This window comes from Narcine bancroftii, chromosome 9 (genome assembly GCF_036971445.1).
Source record: "Narcine bancroftii isolate sNarBan1 chromosome 9, sNarBan1.hap1, whole genome shotgun sequence".
NCBI lineage: Eukaryota > Metazoa > Chordata > Chondrichthyes > Torpediniformes > Narcinidae > Narcine > Narcine bancroftii.
The window spans coordinates 52,213,790-52,225,320 of NC_091477.1; positions in this window are offsets into that span (position 1 = coordinate 52,213,790).

Genomic DNA, 11,531 nt, shown 5'->3' on the forward strand with positions numbered 1-11,531 from the left:
ATCTGCAGACTTGCGTATTTTACTCTTGAACCCAGATATGCTGGATTTCAGGCTTCACCACCTTCTGCTTAAAAGTGAGAAAAAGTTGTGAGAGTGTGAAGAGGACTCATTATGATGTTTGCTGCTTTTTTGAATGAGCTCCTCACATACATGTCTTTAATGGATGGGAGTTCAAAATCTGTGATGGTCCGGCTAGGGTTGCTACCTTCTGCATTTCTGGACATTCAAATTTCCAAACCAGGCTGTGATGCAACTGGTCAATGTACCTCAACACAGCACCTGCAAATGTTTGATTGAGTACTCAATAGCATGCCATATCTCCTCAGACTTCATAGAAAGAGGCACTGATGTACCTTCATGGTTACTTCAATGTGCTGACTCCAAGGCAGGCCTTCTTAAAAACAGACTCCCAGGAATTTGAAAGTGCTAACTCTCTCCATCTCCATCCCATCAATGGCAAAAGACATGTTATTCCTTGACCTTCCCTTCCTAAATGCTAACTCTCTCCATTTCCATCCCATCAATGGCAACAGACAAGTGATTCCTTGACCTTCCCTTCCTAAGTGCTAACACTCTCCACCTCCATCCCATCAATGGCAATAGACAAGTGATTCCTTGAACTTCCCTTCCTTAAATTAACAATAAGCTGTGGAGTGTAAGATTTGTTATGAGCCCAGAAGCCCCCCAAAAACCCAGCAGTAATAGATATTCACCAAGACAAATTGTTACTTAAACAAAAGTTGCTTTTAATTATCTTTAAACATGAAACAGAATCACACTTTAACTTATCACGATTGACTTACTTAACCTAACTTAGCTCCCTTCAAATTCTAAGTGCATGTGCATGTAATGTGTGTAAGTTCAGAAAAGTTCTTTGGTTCACAGTCCAATCTCACTTTCTCATTTCTCCAAGTTCACTGATTGCAGGCAATTCTTATACTGTGCACAGAATTTAACATTTATAAAGTTCGCCAGACTTTGATGTTTGAAAAGTAAATGGTTACCGTTCTTGTCAGTTTATTGTACGATGGACACCCAGCCACCTCAGTGTCTTGCTGATAAAACCTATCCCCTTCATGGTTCTCCAGATGATACCCTCTTTCTTTCAGGTCATCCAAGTAAAACATTAGTCCTCTCCTCTCACATGAACCACAAGGGCTTTGACCAGGCTGAATCAAGCACTTACAGCCCATCTTCCACAAGTTTGCCAGCTTGTCCTGTTCGCATCCCAGCTGCCGTAGCTGGCTGCAACACTGTAGAAATGATCGGTTTGTGTGTGTGTCTCTCTCTCACACACACACAAAGCTGGTTTTACTCTCTCTGCTTGCCAAACCACAAGACCCTCTTAGAACAGCAAGTTCTCTTCCAGACAGAAGGCAGCTCCGACAAGCTCTTTCATCTGTTGCCTTTTTGTAACCAAGAATCCATTAATGAAGATTCTTGGGCACTCTCCAAAGCTTTTGCAAAGGCTCTTGGCCTGACATGTCTAGCATGGGGCAGAGCTCCAGTATTTCAAATAAGACCTGTTTTAAAGTGTTTGTATGTGCCCTACTCTAACAAACCTTTCCCAATTTATCTTCCAAAAACATATCTATACACTCTGTCACAGATTGTTGATCTCTATTCTGTATTCTAACTCATCATTTCCCATTATTCGGTCATTGATGGTGATGTCATCAGCAAATTTTGTAGATCGAGTTGGAGCCGAACTTGGGTATGAAATCATGACTTGCACTCTCAGAGCAGGATAATAACCACACAGCCTTTGGGTGCCCCTACAATGGCCAGTGCGGAAGAGGTGATGTTGGTGATTGAATTAAAGAAATATTTTCTTTAGAATGTTTGAGATCCATTTTGGTTCATTTGTCTACTTCCCTCTTTTGTTCTCATCTGGAGAGAAAGAAATAAACGAAGGTAACATGTTGCAAGTATATTTCAAAGGAATGAATTTCAGCTTCCTGTGTTACCTTATGAAATGCATCAGATTCAGTAAGGTGATCCCAATCAAACACAAGCTTGAAGCAAACACAAAGTAAACATCAAGGAGAGATATGGGTTGACTGGAGGAACTAAATCCACAGAAAGACTCGGACCCATTAATTAAATAATATTGTTCTATAGAAGGTGACACCTTCTACAATTGAAACTGCTTCTCAGTACATGGAGGTTATGAATACACCACAAGAATGTGGCATTTAATTCAATTTTAAGTTCACCTTTGATTACATAATCACAACTATAACTTGAGAACAGTAAACCTTTTAATAATAAAAAATGCAGACTATACAGCTGATCACATTTCAGCTATTTTATGTGAATTACCTTTTGTTCTGTGATTAAGTCCTGGAAAAGATTGATCCAAAATTCTGTTATGCTAATCTAACAAAATAAAACCAGGAAAAAATACATATTTCACTCTGAAAATTTGAACCTTTTTTTTTAAAAAAAACAGGATTTTTTAATTTCTTTGTCATGAATTTGCTCACATTTTTGTGAGTTACTGATCAACGAGGTGAATGGAGCAAAGCTGTTCATTTTCCCAGAGTGTGGGAATCAAATGACAAGCACGGGAAATTGTCTTTTTTAATCTAATTCTTATCATGAATAATGTGAGCTGAGGCATATGACAAGCAAACAACAGTGCAGGATGCATCTCACCAAAATGTTATGATAAAAATACGATTTTTTTGTCTTTTGTTGAGAGACTCTTGTTGCCATCTTGTTGAGAGACTCAAAATTGAAGAATACTTGTCTAATAGCAAATTCTAGTTTTAGAAATTAGATATGGAATTGTAATGTATAGAGTATCTTTTTCTGCTTACTCCATTGTGAAGGGCTGCCCAAAACCATGTGGATACAGAATGTCAAAGAATCTACCACATGCACAATGATTGTACTGACCCAGTTACAAGTATGATGACCGTATTGCCCGCCCTTTCGGGATAATTCACATTTCTAATAAGTGTCCATTGCAAGTTTCAAGAATAATCTTTCTGCAATAATGGAGGAGGGTTAAGGTGTTGGTATGATGAGGTAAAAATTAAACAGTTTTGGATCGTGACAAATAAATTTCAGACATTTGTAATGTTATTTGGTTACCTACAGTGATTTCACTTCGTGTATAAGAGTTTCAGGTCCAAGTATGTTACCTTCATGCTGCAGGAAAGTGTATTTGCTCCACTTGAATATTACGATGGTATACCCTCTTGATTATTTTTTGGAAAAGTTTCTCTGCTCCTTCTCAGTCTTTGTCACAACCAATGTACTATATTAACTGCTTTCTGCAATGTTTTATTTTCTTCTTTGGCTTGGCTTCGTGGACGAAGATTTATGGAGGGGTATGTCCACGTCTGCTGCAGGCTCGTTGGTGACTGACAAGTCCGATGCGGGACAGGCAGGCACGGTTGCAGCGGTTGCAGGGGAAAATTGGTTGGTTGGGGTTGGGTGTTGGGTTTTTCCTCCTTTGTCTTTTGTCAGTGAGGTGGGCTCTGCAGTCTTCTTCAAAGGAAGCTGCTGCCCGCCGAACTGTGAGGCGCCAAGATGCACGGTTGGAGGCAATATCAGCCCACTGGCAGTGGTCAATGTGGCAGGCACCAAGAGTTTTATTTAGCACCATTTAAAGTTCACTGTGTCAAAAGTTACTGATAACCTAACCATATTTCTGTGTTTAAGATCATTGCAAATGTTCACTTGCCTGCCAGTAGTTGGATACATGTCATTGATTGTGTTCACCTTCTTGTCTGCCTTCATCACAATAGTCTGACTGCCCACACAAGGTTACTTGCATCACAAGATCAAATTTATTGTCAGAGTACATACCTGAGATTCTTTTTCTGCAGGACAGGCAGAATTTCTAATGACCAGTAACTATAAACTGTTTTCAAAGAAAAAAAACTAAGCAAACTGACTGTGCATCTTTAGCAACGATAATCATCCCACCTCCTAGTTCTACATGACCTGTTAGTTTTCTACCTATGCTGTATTCGACAGTCACATCATATCCTAGTGAAATCATAGTTGCATAGTGTCAGGACAAAAACCTCTCCCTCAATGTCAATAAAACAATAGAACTGGTTATTAATTGCTTTCCAGAAACAAAGAGGTGCCACATCCCAGGATATATTAATAGTGCCGAGTTGGAGATTGTGGAGAAAGTGAATTTCACATCAAGAGTGCATATCACCAACAAACTGTTCTGGTCTAACCACACCGATGTTACCTCCAAGAAAGTGCACCAGAGTATCTACTCTGAGATGCCCGAGGAAAATTGACATGTCCCTGAGGTATCTAACCAACTTCTACAGGCACATCATAGAAAATATGTGCAAGTTCCTGGTACAGGAACTGGTTGGCCAAGACCACTCTAGAGAGTGGTAAATTTAGCTCAGGCCATCATTAAATCCAACCATTCATCCATCAATTCTACACATATATGGAGAACAGGAGAATGACTAGATTTAGAATAGGACTGCTCAAGGATACAGGAAGAATCATGCTTGGAGGTTGTGGAGGTTCTTAATGAATACTTTGTTTCAGTATTCACCAAGAAGAGGGACCTTAATGAGTGCAAGGTACACATGGAACAGGAGATATTGAGGTGAATAAAGTGGTAGTGTTGGAGATTCTGAGAAACATTTGAATAGATATCCTCAGGGCTGGAAACAAGGGAAGAGATTGGTGGGACATTGATGATATTCTTTGTATCTTTCCTGACTATAGGAGTGCAAGCAAAGGATTGGAGGATGGCAGATGTAATTCCCTGTTCAATAATGGATGGGTCACGTCTCCAGAATGGAGGACCATCGCCTTCCCAAGATCGTGTTATATGGCGAGCTCTCCACTGGCCACCGTGACAGAGGTGCACCAAAGAAAAGGTACAAGGACTGCTTAAAGAAATCCCTTGGTGCCTGCCACATTGACCACCGCCAGTGGGCTGATAACGCCTCAAACCGTGCATCTTGGCGCCTCACAGTTTGGCGGGCAGCAACCTCCTTTGAAGAAGACCGCAGAGCCCACCTCACTGACAAAAGGCAAAGGAGGAAAAACCCAACACCCAACCCCAACCAACCAATTTTCCCTTGCAACCGCTGCAATCGTGTCTACCTGTCCCGCATCGGACTTGTCAGCCACAAACGAGCCTGCAGCTGACGTGGACTTTTTACCCCCTCCATAAATCTTCGTCCGCGAAGCCAAGCCAAAGAAAAAAGGTAATAGGAAGAATCTTGGGAATTATGGACCAGTGAGTCTTGTGTCAATAGTAGTCCATATGTACCACTGAAACAGGCCAGTTTGGCCCTACAAATCCATGCTAAACATCTTCTCCTACCTAGTCCCACTGACCCACATTTCGCCCATAGCCCTCCACACCTCTCCCATTCATATACCTATCCATCCTTTCCTTACAACCACTGCCAGAAGTTAATTCCATACCCCCACCACCTTCTGCATGAAGAAATTCCCCCTATGTTTTCCTTAAACTTTTCTTCTTTTACTCTCAATCCATGTCCTCTTGTATGAATTTCCCCCATTTTCAGTGGAAAAAGTCTATGCACATTGACTATCTGTCCCCCTTAAAATTTGGAATACCTCTATCAAATCACCCCTCAATCTTCTATGCTCCAGGGAATAAAGTTCCACCCTGCTCAACTTTTCACTGTAACTCAAACCATGAAATCCCAGCAATAATCTTATAAACCTCCTCTGCACTCTCTCTATACTGTTTATATCCTTCCTGTAATTCAACGACCAAAACTGTACCCAGTATTCCAAATTTGGCCTCAATAATGCCTCATACAATTTCAACATAACATCCCAACTCCTGTATTCTATACTCTGATATATGAAAGCCATCATACTAAATGCCTTTTTCACCACCCTATCCACATGTGATTCAACTTTCAGAGAATTATGTACCATGACTCCCAAATCCCTTTGTTCCACTTCACTTCTCAATTGTCTCCCATTTAATGGCCATGTCCTATTTTTAATTAGTCCAACCAAAATATAGCACCTCACATTTATCAGTATTAAACTCCATCTGCCATCTTTCAGCCACTCTTCTAACTGTCCTATATTACCCTGTAAGCTTTGATAATCTTCCTCACTGTCCACAACACCATCAACCTTTGTATCATTTACAAATAATCAAATTTGCCACCCCATCATCTAGATCATTAATATACATGACAAACAGCTGTGGACCCAGTACCGATCCCTGAGGCACTCCACTCATCACTGGCCTCCAATTTGAGAAACAATTTTCCACCAATACTCCAGCATCTCCCATCCAACTACTGATGAATCCATTCACTACTTCAGCAGGAATACCTAATGCTGCCACCTTCCTTACTAACCTATTATGGGTAACCTTATCAAAATCCTTACTAAAGTCCAAATAGACAACATCCACCACATTCCCATCATCAACCTTTTTAGTAACCTTCTCGAAAAACCCTACAAGATTTATTAGACATGATCTACCATGTAGAAAACCATGCTGACCACTCCAAATCAATCACTGTCTTCCCAAATAGTTGTATATACCATCTCCAAGAACACTTTCCATTAATTTGCCTACCACTGACATCAGACTTACAGGTTTACTTTTGGATCCTTTTTTGAACAGCTGTACAACATGAGCCACCCTCCAGTCCTCTGGCACTTCCCCCATGGCCAGTGACATTTTAAATACTTCTGTAAACACCCCCTGGCCAGTGACATTTTAAATATTTCTGTAAACACCCCCCTGGCCAGTGACATTTTAAATACTTCTGTAAACACCCCCTGGCCAGTGACATTTTAAATATTTCTGTAAACACCCCCCTGGCCAGTGACATTTTAAATACTTCTGTAAACACCCCCCTGGCCAGTGACATTTTGAATACTTCTGTAAACACCCCCCTGGCCAGTGACATTTTAAATACTTCTGTAAACACCCCCCTGGCCAGTGACATTTTAAATACTTCTGTAAACACCCCCCCCCTGGCCAGTGACATTTTAAATACTTCTGTAAACACCCCCCTGGCCAGTGACATTTTAAATACTTCTGTAAACACCCCCCTGGCCAGTGACATTTTAAATACTTCTGTAAACACCCCCTCTATTTGTTCACTAAACTCCCTCAGGGTCCTAGGGAATATTTTGTCAGGACCTGGAGATTTATCCACCTTATCTTTCTCAATATAAGCAACAGTACCTCCTCATTAATTCTTATATTATCCATGAGCTCCAGACCATATTTCTTCACTTCATCTGGCTCAGTATTCTATGCCTTAGTGAATACTGAAATAAAACACGCTTAAAATTTTACCCATCTCCTCTGGAGATCCATGGAGCCCAACCCCGTTCATCTTCAAGGGGTCTAATTTTATCCCTCACTATTCTTTTAGTTTTAATGCACCAAAATAAAAACCCTTTAAATTTATTTTTACTTTACTGCCAAAGCAGCTTCATATCTCCTGTTAGCCTTTCTAATTCCTTTCCCAAGATTTTTAAGATTTTATTCCTTGTATTCCTCAAGCAGTTCATCCATTCCCTGCTGTTTATACCTGTTGTACACATCCCTCTTCCTCCAAACCAAGTTCCCAATATCTTTTGAAAACCTAGGCTCCCTACATTTTCTAACCTTTCCTTTATTCCTCAGTGGAACATACCAACTTTGCGTCCTCAGAACTTCTTTGAATATCCTCTATTTATCTGCCGCATTCTTCCCTAAAAAATCTTATCCCAATCTACATTCTCCAAATCTTTGCTCATCCCCTTGAAATTGGTTTTCTTCTAATCAAGAACTCAATCTTTTGCCCACTTCTATTCTTTTCCATTATTAGCCTAAAACAAATAGTATTGTGATTACTAGACCCAAAGGGTTCTGCAACACAAACCTCTGTCACCAGACCCATCTTGTTCCCTAATAGGAGATCCAATACTGCCCCCTCTCGAGTTGGTTCTTTGATGTATTGATTAAGAAAACTTTCCTGAACACACTTAACAAACTCTACCTCATCCAGCCCTCTTACTGTATGAGTGTCCCGGTTAATGTTCAGAAAGTTGAAATCTCCCACAACTACTACCTTCTGTTTATTACACAATCTCCTTTCAAATTTGCTCCTCTAATTCCCTCAGCCCATTTGGTGGTCTATAATACACACCCATTAATGTATTAATGAATCTCCCATTCCTCAATTCTACCCAAATAGCCTCACTGGATGATCCCACCAAACTATCCTGCCAAAGCAAAGCTGTAATGTTCTCTCTAATAATCAATCCAACTCCTCCACTTTTTAATCACCTCTGTTCTATCATGCCTAAAACAACAGAATCCTGGAATATTTAACTGCCAAACATGCCCTTCCTTCAATCAAATTTGAGAGATTGTCCTGTCCCTGCTTCCTGCCCCTGCTTTCTGCCCCTGCTTCCTGCCCCTGCCTCCTGCCCCTGCCTCCTGCCCCTGCCTCCTGCCCCTGCCTCCTGCCCCTGCCTCCTGCCCCTGCTTCCTGCTCCTGCTTCCTGCCCCTGCTTCCTGCCCCTGCTTCTGTATGAGTAGTTCATATAGTTCTACAGACAAGATCCATGAAAATTTGAACAATAGAATTATAGAGGTAAATAGGATTAGGATCATGTGGTGATGAATGCTGGCTCAATTTTAACATGTATTTGGACAGGTACATGGATGGCAGAAGTATGAATGGCTATGGACTGGGTGCAGTTTAATGGGACTAGGCAAAAAAATGGTTCAGCACAGACTAGAAGGGTTGAAGAGGCCTGTGCTGTGGTTCTATCGTTTTATGGCTAATGATAAAGATAGCACACTTAAACCTTCTGTTACTTTCACCTTTATTATCTTTGGCTTTTATTTGTCTCTTTAAAAGTTTTAGAAAGTAGATTAGGCTCATGCTCCTCACTCCTGCAATTTTATTTTCAGTGAATACTGTCACCAGAATTATTAAGTAGCATGGAAATTCTTCATAATTTATACCAGGATTCTCCTTCCATTTAGATTCTTCTTGAAAGACATGGTGTTGTTTGGTTTTTACATATACAATTCCTCTCATTTTTTTAGGTCCTCTTAAGAGGAGTTCAATATTCAAGATTCCTTTATTGTCAAGAAATAAAACAGGTGTAATATTACAGAAAATTTGCTTTAGTCTGTCATAAGGCAGACAGATTTGCTATCGGCAGAATTTGAAGGAGGGCCTTTTACAGTCAGAGAAAGAGAAGCAAAAGAGAGTCCCCCAGAGTTGCCAAGTGTCAGTGGGTTTGTCTCCAGCACTTGCACAGCCTCCGCAGCCATACAGACTCCTTTCCAAACTAATGACAATGCGAGCTCCAAATCCAAACTTCTGACACAATCAGGAAGTCTTCAGTGCCCTCAGCACCCTCTTGCATCCCACTTCCAATACTTGGTGCCCTTTAGACAGTCTCAAGCTAGTCTCCAGAAATCTGCAGCTGGTATGAATCTTTTGGTCACAGTGGCCAGCAGACTGCAACCTGTGTGGGTTCCACCCCTCAAGTCGCCAGCAGCCCACTGCCTGCATGTTCTTCAACTGCAAAGCTCTCACTGGTTCACTGCCGTAATTACCATCCTGTGGATTGTCACCTTTGCTCTTCCTGGTCAAACCAGGATATGGGGGGGTGGGGGGGGGAGGTGGTGGTCTCCCCATTTTCTGTCATCTGCTTTCCTGGTCTGCAACCCTTTGAGGCTGCTGCCAAACACAGGCTCCGCCATCTTTGGCCCAAACCTCGTGGTTGCAGGATTTTAAACTAAACCACCATCGGCTCCTTTAACAGGCTGTTGAAAGTCTGTTCGGGGTCATCAGAAGTTGGACTGGGCAGTAGCACCCGAGGGAGGAGGGTTGTGTCTCCTCTCCTGATCCTCCGCGTGTCCACTCCACTGGCAGTGCTGCCATTTTTTTTTGTTTGTTTAGTTTTGGCTATTTACATGTAAGGCAGGGACTTGTATGGTACAGAACCAATTCTGTTGTGAAGCCATGCACCTTTAGATATTATTGTCAGATATTAGCTGTTGGTTTCTATTCAGGGAAAATTTACTTAGAACGATCTAAGTGCTTTTCATTGGTGAGACCTCAGCATTTGTGTATCATTGGAATCATCTCCTTCCATGTATTTCCTGTTATTTATCTAATTGGAATTGTGTGAAATAGCTTCCAGTGATGAGATAAAAGAGTCTGCAATCACTTTTTAATTTAAATTTCTAAATGAGAATTTATCCTTTTAAATTATTAAATTGCATTTTAATTGATCTATGTCTACTGAAGTACTGAGAAATGGATTTTCATGATACATTTACAGAGTTCTGATGATGCATAAGCAGGTGAGTTTCATGGCCAATTTAAATGAAAATTTAGACATACAGCACAGTAACAGGCCATTTTGGCCCAGGAGTCTGTGCTGCCAAATTGACACCCCATTAGCCTACACCCCCAGTATGTTTTGAATGGTGGGAAGAACTCCTGAGGAAAACCCATGCAGACACTGGAAGAACTTACAAACTCCTTGACAAACAGCATGGGGCTCGAATCCCAGTCCAGATCAGATCGTTATCCTCAAACCCTTCAGTTTTATCCACAACCAAACCTCTGGTGAAGGCTCTTCTGGCTAATATCCAAATTCTAAAAATAAGGTTTGAACATGTTGACATGGCATCTCTGTGTTTTACCTCTCCTACCAGGTGTTTTAAACCATGTAATTTACCTTGGGTTCTATCTCATACAATCCTGAAAAATTTGCTCTGAGGATTAGAATGGGGGAGTGTCACATGATGTGGTAGAGTCAGGACATGAAATTCTGATTCTCCTGGAAATTAGTTAAAAAATGCTAATTAGGTAAAGTGACATTAACCAAAACTATTAAAAACTGCTTTATAATCTCTATACAACATTTTAATAATGTCACCTAAAAAAGCAAAAACCATCGCTGGCCCCTCATGAACACAAGTGGAACAATGACAAGATAAAGCAAAAAGGCTTACTGTCTCCATGGATTCAGGAGCTGAAGTGAGGGGGTCATCCCAAGGTGACAGGGGCTATTCGACACTTGCAGTGCTACCACAATACCTATGGGGTGATGGTGTCAAGGAAGAAGATGTCGAACTGCGCATATGCATCTCTCTGCACATCGGCAGACCGGAAGAGCACCAAGATGTCGCTGGAGTCAGCAGTGCTGGCTCTGATACATACCAGACATTATATCTTGAACAGGAGGTGATCTCTCCGTCAGATTCACAGGCCAGCGACAAAGAAGTCATATAGGAGGAAGATCAAGAAGAAGATAACAAGCAAATGAAAGTTCTTAAAGACAAAGGAAGGAAAATTAAAGTATTACAAGAGGAAAAATGCACTAATGCCCAGCTACTGAAATAATTAAGAGAAATAAAAGTAAATATGAAATTCTCGGACAACAGAATGAAGAAATATTTTGCTATTGTTTAGGAATTGCAGAATAAGCTGGATAAGGTTGATGAAAGAGTGAAGAATGTGGAAGCTGGTGTGGAAGATGTACAGGATAGAATGGTG